The following is a 19,918-nucleotide window of genomic DNA, read 5'->3' as shown; positions in this document are numbered from 1 at the left end:
AGCCCCAGCCGTGTGGAGGCGCAGAGCGGGGATGGCCGGGGACGCAGGACCAAGAAGGTAAGTTTCGGGAGGGAAGGGAATTACAAAAAAAAAAAGACATACCCGAGTCCGCGGCGGGGAGCGAAGGCAGCCTCTCAGCCGCAGGGAGGCTCGGAGCAGGGATGGCCCTGCTTCGAGCCTCCTCATTGGCTGAGGGGTTGCCATGCCCCCCGCCGGGGACAAAGGCTGTGGAATCCCGACGGAGGTATTCCCGGCCGGGTAGTGACTTGGCGAGAGCCAATCAGAATGCTTGTTGCATTCAGATTGTCTCTCGCCGGGTACTAATTATAAATCTTTCTGATGTTGCATCCAGTCTGGTTGTTAGTCGATCTGTGGGAAGGGTGTATTTGTTGCTTTTAGTCTTTCTAGTACAGTGTTGATTTGTATATCTCTCTAGGGCCTGGTCATTGCTGACAACTAGTTTAATGGTTCTGCAAGGGGTGCTATCTCTCTGAACATTGTGAAAAGTGTGAATAGGTGGTCTCACCAAGGAAACTGTGTAATGTGGAGAGCAGGCAGAAAATGCCATCCAGAGAATGACCAGCGTTGTGGGTGGGAGCCTTAACTATTTGTTTGAATTGAAAGCAGCCAGATTCACTCTGAGTGATTGTGTGACCGTGTTGTCTGTTTTCTCGAGCCAGATGTCACACTCTCTGAGTATAGTTAGAATTAGCTAGCTACTCACAGATTAGCAGTGGCCTCGGTAACTTTGCCTGCAAAGTGTGGTCTACTAGGAAAGAGATTTGTATATTAAGAAGAAGATTAGTGAACCCGTGGGAGAGCTGGAGCTGGTAAGAGCAACTATTCACAGTCTGGGATGGTTTTGATGGATGGTATTTAGATTGTGAACCTTTAATATTCATCCTTCTATCCTATTGTGGTGATTTACATGTTTGGTCTTGTAGCTGAAAAGGACACTTGCTTGGATAACCAGGGATTGGTCATTGGAAACACATGTTTCTCTAATGAATATTAAGTATTGTTTGTATTCTGTGGAGGTTAAAAATGTCAGAGTATGTTTTGGAGACAGAATGTGCATTGATCAGGAGGTATCTTGTGCACATCATTTACAGGTGTGTTCAGTTGTGTAAATGAGGGTTATGTTGGTTATTCATAGTTGCTTGTGTTAGTTTCCCATTGTCACATTTTAAGGCTTTTATTTTTGAAGAGCCTGAGTAAACAGTTGTTTGGGTTTGAATCATCGTTCTGTCATCCCTGGGTGGTTGTGATTGGTTGTGGTGGGTGTCATAGTATGTCTAGTGATCAAAGGTGTAGTAGGTCTGATGGTGGGGTCTTATGACAGATTGGATGATTATTGGAATAATTCTAGGCTTTACTATTGGGACTGAGGTGAACCCCATTTCTCGTACCAATGTTTTGTGATAGTAGATTGGTTCAGGTAGATGCTTCAGGAGGTGTCTGGAGATAATGGTTGCTAGTGGTCTCTTGAGGTGAGGAACAGGGATTCCTTTAGAGTCTCTGAGCCTCATTATGAGTGTGCTGGTCCGGTAACAATGGTGCCAGTAAGCCTACCATCACCGTTGTTACTGGACCAGCACACACCGAGTCTTGCGAGCGGCTGCTATCCACCCACGAGGTGTGACCTGGTGGGTGGGATGCCACCCGCTCGCAGACTTTCATGGTAGCACCGGCATCGTTATTAATGGTGCCAGTGCTACTGTCATCCCCATTCCCATTGAGTCCTATTGGACTCAAATTGGAATGGGGATTAACATTTTACAGGTGCCTGACTTCTAGAAACAATTGGGTCATAATCCCCCAGTGTTTCCGTGAAGCCAGGTGCCAGAATAAAATCACGAGTCCTTCGGCAGCCTGCTGGTTTTTCCGGCGCGGCTACCGTTGGACTCGTAATGAGGCCCTCAGTGTGATTGATCTGATGGAGTCACTATGGAGGCTTCAAATTATTTCCTTCTCTTTTCTTCCTTATCATTCTGCTGTGCTTGCAGTTTCTTGGGACCTGTTGCCAGGTTTTTGAAAATTGTAGGTACAGGCGGAGAGAACTAGAAAAAGGCTCAGGGGCTTGGGTCATGAAAGATGGGGTAATATTTATTCTCTAGATCAATTTGAGCCTGCAGTTCTGGATTGTATATGATGTCCTGTCTTCGGGTTGAGGATGGAGAGAAAGTATCTGGGGATTGCTAAGCATGATCATTGTTCTGGATTGAAATAGAGTGGCCCCTCCTTCCTGTTAAAATCGTTTTGCTGCGGGTCCACTGGCAGAGTAATAATTGCTCGGAATGTTAGCTTGCTATGCAGACTATTAAGATGAAGATCACAAGTCTGGCATTCCAAAATGGGTCCCTTGGAAGCTGCAGCATGAGAGGCTATATTATTATAGAAACTGTGTGGCTTATGAGATACTTTATCTTTATGGTGGCCTTGTAGAACACACAGTCTGATAAGACTATCTCTGACAGAGCAGGTACGTGGGTTAAGTGATCTTTCAATCTGGCTATGTGAAACATTGAGATGCATGTTGTATGACTCAGCTTACTGTGTATCAAGGTAACTGTGACAGAATGCAATCTGGTACAGGTGTGAAAGCCTATCTTTTTCTGATTTGTATTATTATAAAATGACTCAGGTAATTTTGCTTCTGAAAGTGAGGCCTGTTGAACAGACCATACATTTAATAAATGTTCCATGCCAAAAGCATAGTGTATCCATGCACCTTTGCTGCTAGAGCCTCCTGACATGTGCAGCTCCTCCTCTCCAGCAGCATGGGGTAGGTTCAAAGGTCAGATGTGCATCAGAGTCTGGGAGCTGAGGAATCTCTATCAATAAGTCATGGCTAGGTGCTGTACAGTGACTAACAAGAGCACACAATTATGAAAGCCACGCCGATATGATATCATGCATGTCTCAACTCCGTTAGCCCAGGGTGAAGGTGTGTCAAAGCAATGGGTATTCATGAATAGCCTGGCTGTTGCCACTTAACCAATTGAGACAATAGCCAGGATGTTGCCCCTATTTAATCCCAGGGAGGAAGAGTAACAACTTCTGTTAAGGCCCAGAACCTCTCAGTAGAGAAATCTCCAGAGAGACAGTACTTCAGAGGCATCACTGACATAACAAGGCCAGCCTCACACCATGGTGGTGCACACCAGTGGGCTTTTACAGAGTTAGAGTAGCCAGAGAGGGAAGGGAGCCCTTCAAAAGGTCCCACCATTGTGGTTTTCTATCAGGGCTCTCTTCTTCCTGTCCCCTCCATTTCCAGCATGAAAACGAATGAAAAGGAATGATGTTAGAAGGCATGGGTCACTTGTTTTGCCTTTATATGGAAGGCATCACCCACTCATTCATTCATATTAGTACACAAGGAAGAATAAGTACAGATTTGGACATCTGTTGGAAGTTCACTGCATTCTAGAGTCCTCTGCCATAGAGGCAAAGACAGAAGGCATCCAAGCCAGAGAAAAGCCCTGCTCTCTAATGATCCCAGGGCACACTGGGGTGACCTGCTGATGGACCAAGGATACACTGGGTTGCACTGGAACCAGAACCCTGTCATTGTAGTTGCCTGACATGCTCCCTACAAATGCATGAGCAGCTGGCCGCCTGTTTCTTTGCTTTGATCCATCTTTGACCCGTTTCAACCACCTGGAATACATTTTAGCCACCATAGCACCTAACAGTTTCAACCAATTATTACATCTTGAGGCACACAGATGCTGGTTCAACCCATTACTGTGTACGTGTACTGTCTTGAACAACCAGACTGCAGACTCGACCTTCGAGGAAGCATGGGATTTAAGCAATGAATCGACCTTTCGGAAGCCATCAAACTTACTGTCATGAACCCAGCTCAACCAAGCAGAAGCCATCTTTCCACCACTGACTCGACCACTGATGGAACTGCTGGATAGCATTGTGTTTCTGTCTCCATTACTGACTAGCCCCTTTGGGAAACCGCTCCCTCAAACCAACTTGACACTAACCACCAATGGGATTTCATGAACTTGAACCATCATGACATCCGCTTGACCACAGCTAAACACCAAGAAATTCGGCTCAAAACTTTTTTTTAAAAGTTGTTTTTGTGAGTGTTTTTATTGGTTAATGAAACCATTTAACACACTATGGAACTTGCCAAGTCAAGACTAAGGTACTGTTAAGAAGCCCTGTCCACCTCGGGGGAAATCGTGGCTTGTAAGCAACCTTGTCCATCATATTCTTCAAAGACATATCCTTCATGAACAGCACATTAGTGTAATGGCTTGTCTGAACAGATCTGCTCAAGTACCCAGAGTGCCATACTACACCCATCTCAATGTTCTGTATATTTCTTTACAACAATTAGTTTTTGCTAGTGTTTTTTCTTAATTGATTGCATGCTGATTATTTAATTCAAGTATATATATATTGTATAGTAACTTCATTGAAAATTATTTTATTTTGGAGTCTGAACTATCGCTGATTGGGTTGTTACCTCACACCCACATAGACGATATAGCCTGCCCTTGGCTCACATTAAGACACAAGGCAAAGGAAGTATACCTATCAGCCAGTGCTTGTTGTATCTTTATGATTGGGATACCTGCTGGTTTAATAGTGGAGTGTGCTGAGTAGACAGTTTTAGCAACTGGTCATACCTGTATTTCTGCAGAACAATAGTCATTTTGTCACAGAAACACAATGATTCTATCTGGATATGTGCTTGGGATACAGGCAAACATAGGGACATCAGCAGGTGTTATGTAGAGCATATATTCTTCAATCCAGCTATGTGCTGAGTGTGCTGTCAGGATAATTGAGTCAGTCTACCAATGTACTCGATTTGGCTGGCAAACACAAAGTCAGTCTAGCAATGCTACCATTATGAAGTCATAAACAGTGTGTCAATCTAGTTATATGTCATGTAATCACACAAGAAAGATGAGTCAATTACGGTACATGCTAGGTATCAGGACCAAAATACAAAGCTATGCTATTGTAATGCAGTCAAACAAAATGGATCGATGTAGCTATATTTTAAATAAACAAGCAGACACAGTGGCTCAATCTAGCAAATGTGCTCGGTATGTTAGCAGAACACATTAAGCCGCAGACAAGGCACAATCCTAATCCAGGTGTACTTTTAGGCAGGGAGTAACCACTCACATAAGAAACCCACCCTGTGCCCAAGGAAGGTATATAAGGCACTGACAGCGGCATTAAGGGAGGGACTTATGTGTTTGTATGTGTTCATGCTGCAGGTTATTGTACCTGTGCAGGACAATGCCAGCTTTGTGTTCTGCCTAACTCCAAAACCCATGATACCACATCCGACAGTTAGGAGACCCCTACAAACGGCTAACAGGGACATCAGAAGGCGGCCTACTGACTGTGATGTTTCTTCTTTGGATGAATGAAGGGGTAAACATTGTTTTATTGCAGCCAGAGTAGACACAGAGCAGACACAGACGTGTGTGGGAAGAAGTGTTCAGTTCTCTAACCTGTAATCTTTCACCTGTAAAGGGCATGTCTGATTACGTCTGGAAACCCACAAATACAAGGTACCAAAACATAAAAGAGTAAAACCACAACACTGGTAAGAAAGTCCTCAGACAGTTAGATGCATGCAGTCATACCACAGACTGACAAGACGGTCGCCAGAGTATCAGCCACTTGGTCTATTGAGTGCCCTATGGTTTTCTAGTTGGGTTTGCGCTTTATAACTCACCTTTATACATAAATGCGTATAAACATAAATCCAGGTAATCAGTTGGCTAATTAAAATCTGTTAGTATGAACCATATAGTATACAGGAGGTAGTAAGTTTATGTTACCTCGTTGGTGAGTGATGAGCCAGTGGGCTATAACATCAGATACCAGGATGACATGTATGAGTGTCTATGAAGAGGATTTGGTATAGGAATTTCCTGGCTTCCAGCTGATCCAACCCCTGGCAGGATGTGCTGAAACCCAGAGAGTGCCAGGGTTACCCTGTGAGCATTCTTTGTGTCCTTTCGATTTCTACAAAGCTTTCATGATGTAATGTTTTCCTCCCCTATACCAGGACTACTTTGCAGAATTTGGAATTTCTTCATGTGTGATAAAGTGCATAACTAACTCAAACTTGAAGGAACCTTTGATATAGAAAATGTTGCATCTCTCAAGATAGCTATCAAACCTAACCATTGTACTGCACTGCTACCCCGGGCAACACCCAAATGGCATCCCTGGGTGCAAGAACAACAGGGCAAGGTCCACTCCAACCAGGAGCAGGGATTGGCCCCCTAAAACAGGCTAGCTGTAGACCAGGGGTGCACAACTGATTTTGACAGAGGGCCGAAAGTACCTTACATGAGGGCTATAGTGGGCCGAAAAGTAAAAGTGGGCGGGGCGGTAGGCGGGACATGTCAGGAGGCTTTTTCAACCCCCAATTTGTATTAAACACATGGAAAAAGAATATGTTTTTGAGGGGTAACTATTTTTATTGCATTTCAAACTTACATTTTGTACTACACATTTTCCATTGTTATAATTTATTTCGATTTAGTTATTGCATGCAAACACTATGCCCCCTATCCCTCACCCCCCAAGCAAACACTATGCCCCCTGTCCCTCACCCCCCAAGCAAACACTATGCCCCCTGTCCCACACCCCCAAGCAAACACTATGCCCCCTGTCCCTCACCCCCAACCAAACACTATGCCCTCTGTCCCTCACCCCCCAAGCAAACACTATGCCCCCTGTCCCTCACCCACCAAGCAAACACTATGCCCCCTGTCCCTCACCCACCAAGCAAACACTATGCCCCCTGTCCCTCACCCCCAACCAAACACTATGCCCCCTGTCCCTCACCCACCAAGCAAACACTATGCCCCCTATCCCTCACCCCCAACCAAACACTATGCCCCATGGCCCTGTCACCCCCAAGCAAACACTATGCCACCTGTCCCTCACCCCCCAAGCAAACACTATGCCCCCTGTCCCTCACCCCCAAGCAAACACTATGCCCCCTGTCCCTCACCCCCAACCAAACACTATGCCCCCTGTCCCTCACCCCCAACCAAACACTATGCCTCCTGTCCCTCACCCCCCAAGCCAACACTATGCCCCCTGTCCCTCACCCCCAACCAAACACTATGCCCTCTGTCCCTCACCCCCCAAGCAAACACTATGCCCCCTGTCCCTCACCCACCAAGCAAACACTATGCCCCCTGTCCCTCACCCACCAAGCAAACACTATGCCCCCTGTCCCTCACCCACCAAGCAAACACTATGCCCCCTGTCCCTCACCCCCCAACCAAACACTATGCCTCCTGTCCCTCACCCCCAACCAAACACTATGCCCCCTGTCCCTCACCCACCAAGCAAACACTATGCCCCCTGTCCCTCACCCCCAACCAAACACTATGCCTCCTGTCCCTCACCCCCCAAGCAAACACTATGCCCCCTGTCCCTCACCCCCAACCAAACACTATGCCCCCTGTCCCTCACCCCCCAACCAAACACTATGCCTCCTGTCCCTCACCCCCAACCAAACACTATGCCCCCTGTCCCTCACCCACCAAGCAAACACTATGCCCCCTGTCCCTCACCCCCAACCAAACACTATGCCTCCTGTCCCTCACCCCCCAAGCAAACACTATGCCCCCTGTCCCTCACCCCCAACCAAACACTATGCCCCCTGTCCCTCACCCCCCAAGCAAACACTATGCCCCCTGTCCCTCACCCACCAAGCAAACACTATGCCCCCTGTCCCTCACCCACCAAGCAAACACTATGCCCCCTGTCCCTCACCCCCCAACCAAACACTATGCCCCATGGCTCCCACCCCCAACTTTACACTATGCCCCCTGTCCCTCACCCACCAAGCAAACACTATGCCCCCTATCCCTCACCCCCAACCAAACACTATGCCCCATGGCCCCCTCACCCAAACCAAACACTATGCCCCATGGCCCCCTCACACCCAACCAAACACTATACCCCAAACACACTCTCAAGCATGCACCCATACAGACCCGAACCCCCCGCCCCCAACGCAGCACACACATTCTCAAGCATGCACCCATACAGACCTGAACCCCCCATCCCCCCCAACTCAGCTCACACACATGCACCCATACAGACCTGAACCCCCCATCCCCTCCAACTCAGCACACAAAAAACATTCAAATACAAACATTCATACACATCCAACACCCCCCACCCCCGCATCTCAACATACACTCAAAATACATTAAAATTCCAACATTTATACACATCCGACCCACCCACCCCCGCATCTCAACATGCACACAAAAAACATTAACATTCCAACATTCATACACATCCGACACACCCCCACCCCCGCATCTCAACATGCACACAAAATACATTAACATTCCAACATTCATACACATCCGGACCCCCCCCCCACCCACCCCCGCATCTCAACATGCACACAAAATACATTCAAATTCCAACATTCATACACATCCGACACACCCCCCACCTCCGCATCTCAACATGCACACAAAATACATTAACATTCCAACATTCATACACATCCGACCCCCCCACCCACCTCCGCATCTCAACATGCACACAAAATACATTAAAATTCCAACATTCATACACATCCGACCCCGCCCCCACCCCCGCATCTCAACATGCACACAAAATACATTAAAATTCCAAGATTCATACACATCCGACCCCCCCCCCTATCGCAACATACACACACAAACATAAAGTAAAACAGACCCGACACACAAACACAAACAGAGCACTTACCGGAGACGTGCTGGAACTGGAAGGCAGGTAAGCAGGAACGCTGGAATCGTACTACGGCTGGCGTGGTCCAAGGCTGAAATGCCTTCCGGCATCAAGCCTTATGGACCACGCCAGCCGTAGTGCTGGCCCTCCATTGGGTCAGCACACACACACTACGTGGCTCGTAGGAGCAACGTGGTGCATGTGTGCTGAGCGAATGACGGCCAGCGTTTTGTCCGGCCCGGAAGACAACAAAGACTTTCCTAATGGAGGGCGGCCGCGGGCCGCCCTCCATTAGGAAAGTCTTTGTGCCTCGCGGGCCGGACAAAAGAGCATGGCGGGCCGCAACTGGCCCGCGGGCCGTATGTTGTGCACCCATGCTGTAGACCAATCACCTGGGGTTTGGGAATTTAAAGGAAGGGATTTCACAATCCCTTCAGCAGAATTTTCTCAATTTGTCAATGATCCTTTAAGGCCAAAGAGACGTTCTGAAGATTCTCAGTGGAACTTCCTGTGCGCCAGTTGTACTGTCCCAAGCCCTCTGTCTGAGGTGAGGAAGGAGCCATCCAAGGCAGAAGAAAGATATGTCCCTTAACCAGTGCCGGCGAACATCCGGAGTGACCAGTGCTGTGGACCAGGACCAACAAATCTGCAACAGATCTTCTGTGCCAGAAGAGGAGACCATGAACTAGAGTATCCTGTCATTGAGTCATTTTGCGAAGGCCTCACAGCAGCTGGAGGTCCAGTCCAGCTGAAGCTCCCTGTTCTCTTACACCGAACCATTCGCTCTGTGTTCCCTGCATCCTGAACAATAGGGATGGTGCTGGTGTCTGTGTTCCTCTAACCAGCCAAACTATTCTTCTGCATCTAATCCAGATCATCTTTGCATTGTGTCCTAGCGAAGCACATCACTTGTCAGGCCCGAAGCAACTGCTCAATGCCAGAAATCAAATCACATCTCTGGAGGGTCCGTCACTGACTCTAACCAGGGTTACAACCACAGCTAAGCCCAGCTAGCCCAAAAACCGATGCCTCATTGACTGCACCTTGACACACCCATGATCACCACTTCAAAGCCCGTTGCCAGATGACTAGAGCTGTTGGAGTGCAACTCAATGACCTCTCCCAGCGGATAAAGTCTGACTTGGCCTGTACAACTGTGAAGCATTCCTGGGACCACCCGACCTGCATCATTTAACCGCCGCCATTCGACCGCTCAGCGCACCCACATTTGCCCCTGCTAGATGCCTACTTCCTTCCAAGGCCAATCAAGGTATTGTGACTGCCCCCATGTTCCACTGGGAACCTGGGAACCTAGAGACTGGTTTGGTCACAATTGCCTGCTTTTAACCCATTATCATTTTTTTGGTAGCACCTTACCTACCACCGCTGGAAATACACTCAGAGTGGCACTTTCTCCAGGCCTGTTGCATCTTCCCTGTCCTTTCCTTTGGGATGGGTTTTTGTGTAGTAATCTCTTTTCGTTCTATGATGGTGTGTTTTATTAAAGTATTTATATTTTTATAGAACCTTGATTGGAAATTTCCTTTGTTTTGGACTGTGATACTGTGTTGTTTGGGTCACTACTAGTTCACCTTCACGCCCCTCCTGGGAGTATAGCCTTCCCTCGGACCGTGTTACCACAAAAGGTGAAGGAGGTATATCTGTGGATTGTCCATTGTTACCTTTATGCTTGCAATGTGCTTTGGTTTGTAGAAGTGTGAAGGCTGAGTGGGCCATTTTTTCCCCTATTCATGCTCTGTGAGGCAGAATCCAATTTGTCACAGTTAAGCTTGTTCTTTGGCAGATGTCACTTTTCACTGCTGCAGTGGATATATCAGTTTATTTAAGAGTTTTGTGCGAGCAGCTATTATAATGACGTTGTGAAGCTCCTGCTTTCTGGAATTCCTTTGTTTAACTCTCCAGTTCATGTACACCAGGGCCTAGATTGTTACAAATGCCACTGGAGCATAAGCGCATTTTGCACGTTTGCAAGCAGGGTTTGCACAGGATTTAGTGCAATTGAGCATATGGAAATTATATTTACGCATGCACACAATGCACCTACAATTTGATAATTTGGCTTCCAGTATGCTATATTTTTTCATTATGGCCTGACTGATGATATTGCTTTTGCAGAAGCTCTTTCCTTGCATAGGAACTGATTGATGTTCGCTAGGGCCAGAACAAAAGCTGGGATCTGAAATGCTAGTCACATTCTAGCTCATGCTCACTAACGTAAAAGTCAGAAAAAAAGACAAACTTAATTTTCACGTTCAACAGGCCCCAACTAGTTTCACTCAAAACTCATTATCAGTATAAGACGCGTTGCAGTTTTGAAAAGGTGACTTCGAAAGGGTGATTTGATTGTTTGAAAGAGAAAAAGAATGCCACAAAATATGCGTTTGATCAAAGAAATGTACACACACATCTAGCGTGTTTTCTGTGAGGGAATGCATGGGTCCAGATGCAATTCACAAAGAAACAGGGCCTAACGATTCAAGCAGGAACTTTCCATTGAAGGGAAAGTGAAAAAAATCAGAGAAAGAACAGACAAGTTTGGCATGGACATTGACAGATGGACGTATCTCTTTAAAACACAACTGTGTTTACACAGTGGTCCCTGTTACCAGAAATGCTCTGTAAGGGGTGAAAATAATAACGTTCCCCAACATCGAAAAATTTGATTTGCAAAATATTGAAATCAACCCATGTCACCGAGCAGGTCCACAGGTCCCAGATACCCGTGTGACAGCGACAGATAAGTTGCTGCCGCAAAGGTGCACCCCTGTACCTAAACGACAATGCCCATAAGCGGCCATGAGGCAAGAACCAAACTGGTTGCATTTTAGAAACGTTCTGAAAACCCTGGTATGATTACTTGCTCTCGTCTCATCTTTGTCCTGTCTTTTCTAAAGTCTTGCCGTGTTGATGTAGTGCCCTGATGCCTTCGGGCTTTGGCGCTCTGTAAATAAATAAATACAATAAATGATGGTGGCAGGATAATCTCTAAAATAAAGCTATGCCTTAATGTAGGAATAGGGCATGGTATTACTGACTCATGCCTGCCACATTCCAATTGATGTCACACATGTGTCAGCTTTGCGGTGGAAGTTGATGTGTATTCTGATCAGCCGGGTGTAGTTCGCCAAATGGCAGGTCAGGAAACTGGAGGGATGGGCCCCCTCTTTGATCTCTTTATGAGGACAGGTAACACATTTCGCCTGAGACAGCCGATCAGCAAGCCGCTGTCCTGGGCCCATGCATCAAAGGAGCACATTCATTCAAAAGGCAAAGCCTCACAACAGGGTGCTGCATCTCTAAAGGTCTTTGTTCTCATGGAGAAAGGAAGGGGCAGTGTTATGATAGGCAGGAGGGTTCTGATCAATAGCTGAAGGCGTTCACCATTTTGATTCTCACTGTCCCTCTCTCTTTCCTGTCCACTCCACTTCGTCAGGACCAAAGCACGTTGGAAGTGACATCACAAATCCCACTCCTTTCAAGAGAGGGGATTGGACCACTAAAGCAGGCTAGCTGTAGTCCAATCCCTGGAGGACTTTTGCTTTTAAAAGAAGGGGTATCTCACCCCTTCAGTAGATTCGCTCAGACCCTACAGGATCCTTTACAGACACAGATTTGCTCTGAAGATTTCACTTGACTTCCTTTGGGAAAGTTGCACTTTCCAAATCCTTTAGCCTGAAGTGAAGAAGGAATTATCCAATCATAAAAAAGATATGTACCATACCACTCCAAGGGCAGATTGGGAGTAACCTCTGCTGTGAAACAGGACCTACCACTCAGCACTCAAATCTCCTGAGCTGGGAGAGCAGACCCTGAATGAAAATATTGTATCCTCAAGTCCCCCTGAGTGGGTGTCACTGCACCGATCCGGTCGCTCCATGTTCACTGTACCTGGAACAAGAGGGAAGACACTGGCGTTGGTTGCTGCGCTCCTCCACCACTTTGAACTTACTTGCACCTTTAACCAGCTCAACACTGCATCGTGTCCTAGCTAAAGCTCATCGCCTGCTAGGCCTGAAGCGACAGCTCAATGCCAGGTCCTGAACTGAATCACTGGAGAGTCACATGCCGACTCTAACCAGTGATTAAAACCAGCTAGCCCTTGAACTGCCACTTCATTGATCACAGATCAATACAACCCAAGATCACCATATCTACGTCCGTCGCATCGTGACTCAGACCACTGGAAGCCAATTCATTGACCCCTGCCAGTGGCTAAAGTCCAACTCGGCTTGGCCAACTGTGAAGCGTTCCTGGTATCGGCCCTACCTACATCTTTGAGAGCCGCCCTTCTACCACACAGAGCACCTGTATGCATCCCTACTTGAAGACAGCTTGATGCTTGGGACTCCTTGAGCAAGTTCAGTTTAATGAGGATTGGGGTGATATGATCGATTTTGAGGAGTCCTGTGGATGTCTTCAATGAAGTCTATATTGGTGGATGCGGATGCTGTCTGGAGTCAGGTGGGTTCCAAGCAGGTCCATGTAAGGTTTGGAGAGCACAGTGAGACAATGTATCCTTGCGGGCCTCCACAGGAGATGGGTAGTGTCGATGACCTGGAGGAATCCTTTTTGAAAAATTGGTTTCAGTTGGCAAGGTATTGGATTTGAACCAGCTGAGAACAATCTTGCTGATCCCTATGCTTGGATGTAGAACGTCAGTGAGTGTCTGGTGGTCTAATGTGTTAAATGCTGCTGTGTGGTCCAGGAGAGTTAAAATGTCAAGATGGCCATCATCTAGGATGTTAATGGCATTGATGATCACTTTGAAGTTATCATCTGGGTCGGAAACCAGATTGGTATGGCTGAAGGAGGTTGTTGGCTTTGATGTGTTGGCGGAGTTGCCTGGCTCATGTTTTCTCAGGAATCTTCACTAGGAATTGAAGATGGGTGATGGGACTGTAGTTGCTGAGGTATCAGGTCCAGTGTTGGTTTCTTGATATTGGCATCCCATTCCCAGGGTTACAGTGCATTAGTCGCTTGTTGGCCAACTCCTAACAGCAAGTATGTTCTCATTCCTTGCTTAGAATGCTACTTTTAACACACATCGACCAGCAATTATTTCTATGCCCTTGAGAAATTATGTCTACCTTCTTGATTGGGGTAATTGTCAGGCTCTACTATTCCCACATAGTCACCCTCCTGGGCCAAGGCTTTTAGTTTCAACAGGTTTGTGATTCTTCTTCCTGGTCTCTGATTCATCAAGGTCTGAGATATAGGCCTCAGCAGGCTTGCATCACTCTTAACCCCTTTCGATCATGTCTGCACTAATGACTGAGATATAGCCCTGTGAAGGCTGGCGGTTACTCTCCTTCCACTTATTCTGGTCTCAGCCAGTGTATGAAATGTGCCACACAATGGCTTGTAGCGTTCCCTCCTGATTTTGTGCTGCCTCCCTCTGCCTACAGGACAGTAGTCTGGATTGTGCCCTCTCTGACAGCAAACTGCATCCGCCTGATAAGTTCAATAATAATACTGATGCTTGGTGTTCCCCAAGCCTTGTCTTCCTGGCTAAGGGATTACCTTAACATGATCTCAGTGCATGGTTTCTCAGATGTTTTGTATCAACCTTTCAGTATTCCCATCTGCTGGTAACGTTGTTTCCTTACCATTGTTAGTAGGTTCTCCCATGCCATTTGAGGTGTTAAAACCCATACCATTATTTTGAAATCATGCAGAAGGAGTGCAGTGAAAAGCTCTCATGGAGCAGCGGTTTTATTCACCGAAAATTGCCCAGCTTTTTGCATCAGCAGGGTTGTGGACAGGAGTGGGCTGCGCTGCAGAAGTATCCTTCTGTTGTGAAGCAGTGATTGTGTATTTCTTCTCTGACTCCTGTGTGTGAAATTATGAATAGGGGCTCATTACCTGTTGGGCGGTGCGGGTAAAATGCGCCGCAGTATTACTGTATACTGCTGTATTACCGCACCGCCCAACTATAAGTTTGGCGGATAGTTGGTGGGTTCACCTCCAGCTATAGGCTGGAGGTAAATAGGCCAACTTTCAACACATTTTGGCAGAATTACCGCAGGCAGAATTAATGCCACTGTAATTCCACCAAAATCCCCCATTGAGTCCTATAAACTCAAAATAAATGGGCACTTACACCGCCAACCACCACTTGCAATCCAGCATTAATGCTGCCAGACCAAGTGGCAGTATTGATAACACAGTTTGTTGGTAACTCTGCAAATTTACCACCGAGATACCACCGAACTTATAATGAGCCCAATTGTCTGTTCTAGTGAATGGAATGAGATTTTCCTCGATGTCGGTGATCTGACCTTGTTCTTCTTGAATTCTGTGCAAGAAACAAAGGGATACCATCTGTTGATAATTCAGTTTCCTGCATAACACAATTTCAGAACGTAATAAGAAATGATGGCTTGCTACATAAAGAGGGACTCAGAGGAATTCTTTGTATGCTACCTACAGATTGCACATCACTAAGCTCAATGGCATCTCTGGTCCTCAAAATCCCATTTGTTCCCACTGAAAGTTATCTAATGTAACTTTGTGACATATCTTAGCTGTGATCTTCAATCATGTTTTCGATGTAGTCCGGCTAGATATCTCTGCCAGTTAAGAACTCGATTCAGACTTATTTGTTCAAACTGTTCACAACAGGTTGGAATCCATGCAGGCTGAAGCAACCCTCCATCCTTCCTAGTTTGATTAACTGAGCACTGTAAAACAATGGGCCTCATTATGACTCTGGTGGTAGGCGTACCTGTAAATACTGGCACGGCTGCCGCCGGAGTCATGAATTTTCCGGTGCCCAGGAATGGGCAATTACAAGGGCATTACAGCCCCAGCGGACCCGGTAATTGCCCATTCCCGGTTGCCAGAAAATATTACTCTCCATTCCCATTTATGTCCCATTGGACTCAATGGGAATGGGGAGGACGGATGTACCGGCAACATTCATGAATGTTGCCGGCAAGCGGGTCCCGTTCCGCCCGCCAGATCAGACCTGGGGGGCTGAAAGGCACCAACTCGCAGAATTTGTAGTTTGCTGGTCCAGAAACAACGGTACCGGCAAGCTTACCGGTACCGTTGTTTCCCGACTGGCAAACTCATAATTTGGCCCAAAGTCTTAATTGTAAATATAATTACACTGCTAATAAGCAGGGGATTACCAGCATGAAGCTATATATTAAAACAGGGAAACACGTGATTTTTCCAATCTTTTGTTTGCTAGTCAACTTTGTGTTTAAGACACCAATTTTTAAGATTTCATTTGTTTCCATATTCTATTTCTGTTTGACATTGAATATCTGCTTTTGCTTCCTTTGCGAGGAGAACTAGTCATCCTTGGGCAGTGTGAGTGTTTTGACTTTTTCCAACACAGGGACAGGAGCAATATTTTTATGTATCCCCAAGGTCGTGCATGGTTTTATGATATGTTATTTATAAGGTTCTAAGCGCGGACCCAGGGATCGAACCTATGTCGAACCTATGTTGATCCGTGTCGCCTTGCTTCCAAGGTGAACACGTCGCCCCGAGCTATCCTCCCGAGACTAGGCTCCAGGGTGAATCTGGAGGGGGATTTTTTAACTTCCATTTTACACTTCAAGCAAGAGGAAAGTGTTACACGATTGGATAACCATTGGATCAGTGAGGTATCAGAGTAAAGTGTATAATTAATACCATTCATTTTTGTAAAGAGTCATGTGCTTTCTAGACAGATCATCATCCTTCGTATATTGATTTTGCACTTGTAATAAAAAAATACAATGGCCAGATTCTAAAAATGATTGTGGTGCAAAGGATAGGATGAACTAGAACATCTCATCATTTGCATATTTTGGCAAATCAGGGGGCACTTCTCCACATTGTAACGCGCATACTGAATTCACAAAGAGGATGTGCTTTAAGATACACATACATTAACTGCAGTTGTAGGGCGATTCTCTTTGCATGACAGGGGCATTCCATTCCCAGACATACATTTTTGTCAGTGTGGCAGCTGTGGTCTGAAACGCTGCTGTAACACTTACATTTCTATACCCCAACCATGGATATACATGCTATTATCTTTTCCTTGCATTTCATGGAGCCTGGCCCATTAGGAGCCTGTCTCAACGAAATGCCCTCCTCGCAATCTCGTGGTTGCTGGGAGCCAGTAAGACATTCCAGAACCTAATGTATGCAAGAGGGCTGGCCACCATGTCCTGTGCACTGTTGTCCAGACCCCCCCGGCCCGCACTATGAAATATGCAGGTCATCTTCAAGGATAAGGTGACCTGCGCATTTCTGCAATGAGCAAAAATGAAAAAGTGCATCTTCTGTGCATTTTTATTTGGGCTACTTTTAGAGAATCTGTGCCAATTTGTGTAATGTTTAAATGTGTCACAAAATGTCTGAAGTGCACAAATGCACACATTGGTACGTTAACCATCTGCCTTTTATTATAAATAGCATTCTAGACAAATGCCTCTCAGTTTCTTACTTCCCTGCCCGCAGCAGTAGTGACTCCAAGACATATTTTACATGAAAGAACTATTTGGTAGAAATTACCTTGTATCCAGAAGTTCACTAATGACATTAAAAACTAAATAACTTGGTTTAATAGTTACCTATAACTTTTTTATTAGGCCTAAATGCTACATAATGGTGTTTTGTCCATTTTACCATAGGGTTCGACTCAGGGTCCGATTCTGAGGTGCATGCTAAAATAGGAAAGTGCTAAACTTTCCTTAAAAGCACCATATTCTGATACAGTGGTGATGTGGTGGTCTGGCATCAAAGCCATGCCTTATTTATTGCTTGACAGCAGCCTTAGCAACTTTGAGACATGCAGAGCAGGCCAGGCACTGTGAGCAGATTCTCCTTTCAAAAGGACTGCTTTAGCCGTCAAAAAGAGTAGTAAAATATTGCACCTCGGAGGTGTCGTTAAACGCTGCTGCACACTTTTTCCATTTACTTAAATATAATTTCATAGACTGCAGAACCTCTTTTCTAGTTTAATGAAAGCTTAAGAAAACTTTCTTAAAATAGAAAAGTGGCAGTCATTTAGGAAATGCTCGCAGTGCCATTGGTAAACATGTTTCTATCCAAACAATAGATTTAAGCAGTTTTTGCAACATTTCCCTTCCAATATTTCCACCCACCTCAGAGTTGTGGTGCTGGAAACTGGAGGGGAGAATGTTGGCTTTCCACACATTCTGTCAAATAATATATTAAATCAGATATCATGGTAACTTGTACTCGCCCTGTTTTTGTTTTGCAGTATGATGTTTTTGCTCTAAAATGCTTTATAGTGAAGGCAATGTAATGTTTTGTGTGAATATGCGGTTTTAATAAACATGTTAAATGGTTTTTATTCATGTTTTCAATGTTTATTACATTTGTGCTGCTTCTGTTAATATTTACAGTTTGCTTTTTAACTAAATGTAATGTAGTACACATATTGCTTGTTTGCATGTGTATGTTGACTGTAATGACTGTACATGCATATATATAGTTAATTGTAGACATATATTTTTCTAAGCTTTTACTGTATATGATATTTCCACACTTTTTTATTTCAGTGTATGTTTTCTTTTTATAATGTTAGGTTTATTGTTTAGTCAATTATATGCATTTACAATGATGGCATGTGCCTTGCTAACTGATATTGTTGTACATGTAAAGAATCACACCTGAATGTGTATTGTGTATGTCTATTTTGTACTTGTAGACTATAACAAAACATTTTGTGCATTTTTTAAATAGCTATTTTTGGGAGGAATTATGTTTTTATGTATTATATTGTAAGTCTGTTATTATGTAGTAATTTTGTACCACACACATATTTTATACTTATTATTAACATGTATTTTAGGTCTACAGTTAATGTATTTTTGAAGGATTTTACATTTTAAAGGAGTACTTTTTTCATGTGGGAAATTGTTATACTTCTATGGTAACATGGCATGCTTTTAAGTTTAGGGGTGAGTTAAGGTTTACATGATATTAGATTTTAATATGTTTGTTTTAATATATTTTAATGTATTCATTATGTTGCCACCTTAACCGTATTATTTGTAGACTTTACGTTTTTTTGTTCATTTAACCTTAACTACATTTTTTTCAAATAATGTAAACTTTTTACGGTTACCTGATTATTGATTTGGAGTGTTTTTTTGTAACACCAGCGTGTGTTGTATGACCATGTAGTATAAATGTGTGTGGCACAAGAGCACGTTGCAAAACAGTGTGTTGCATAAGTGTATGAGTTGTAAGTGTGTGTGTTGTAAGTTTCTGTGGTGTAAGACTGTGTGCAGTGAGCTTGTGTATTGTATGTGCTGTAGGGTCATGTGTTGAAGGCACATGCATTGAAGGAGCATCTGTTGTAGGAGCATATGTTGAAGGGGCATCTGTTGTAGGAGCGTGTGATGTAGGAGTGTGTTTTGTAGGAGGTGCGTTATAGGAGCATGTGTTATAAGAGAATGTGTCATCAGATGGTTTGTTATGGGGGTATGGGCAGTAGGTGTGTATCTGTCCTTGTAGTAGGAGCATGTGCAGTAGATCCACATATCGTAGGAGCACATGTTTTAGGAGTGCATGTTGCAGGGGTTTTTGCCTTAGGATTGTGGTAAGTGAGCATCTTAAGTGTGTGTGGTTAGAAAATGTGTCATAAGAGCACATGTCATACATCCACATGTTATGTGTAGTAGGTGGGTGTATATTAGGTGAACTTGTCCTCGGAACATGTATTATAGATTATAGGAGTGTGTGGTGCACCACGAGTGCAATCGATCATAATATACTTATATCCACTTGGATCCCTCACCAAGACAAGAATTCACTATTCTGTACCAAAAATGTTCACATCAACCAGGGTAGGAATAGAATAAAATGGAATGTACTATTAATAAAATCATTAAGAAACAATCTTCTAAAAACTCATGCAGCAAATGGTATGAATACAAGGAACACATACACAGACCATATATATCTGATTAAGCAATCAACGCGGTTCAATGTTTGTTCTACCTATACTCATAAATATGCTTTCAACCCTATAATGTTTGATCTGAAATGTTTTTTTCGTAAAGACATGCGTGCATTATGTCCAATATCTCAGTCGGCTTTAAGATCTAAAATACAAACTAAATATAGAAACTCTGTGAGATCAATTATTGAACTCCAAAAACAGCAAAATGCTGAA

Source organism: Ambystoma mexicanum, chromosome 4p (genome assembly GCF_040938575.1).
Source record: "Ambystoma mexicanum isolate Mex_15411 chromosome 4p, UKY_AmexF1_1, whole genome shotgun sequence".
Taxonomy (NCBI): domain Eukaryota; kingdom Metazoa; phylum Chordata; class Amphibia; order Caudata; family Ambystomatidae; genus Ambystoma; species Ambystoma mexicanum.
This window is presented reverse-complemented; position numbering follows the sequence as displayed.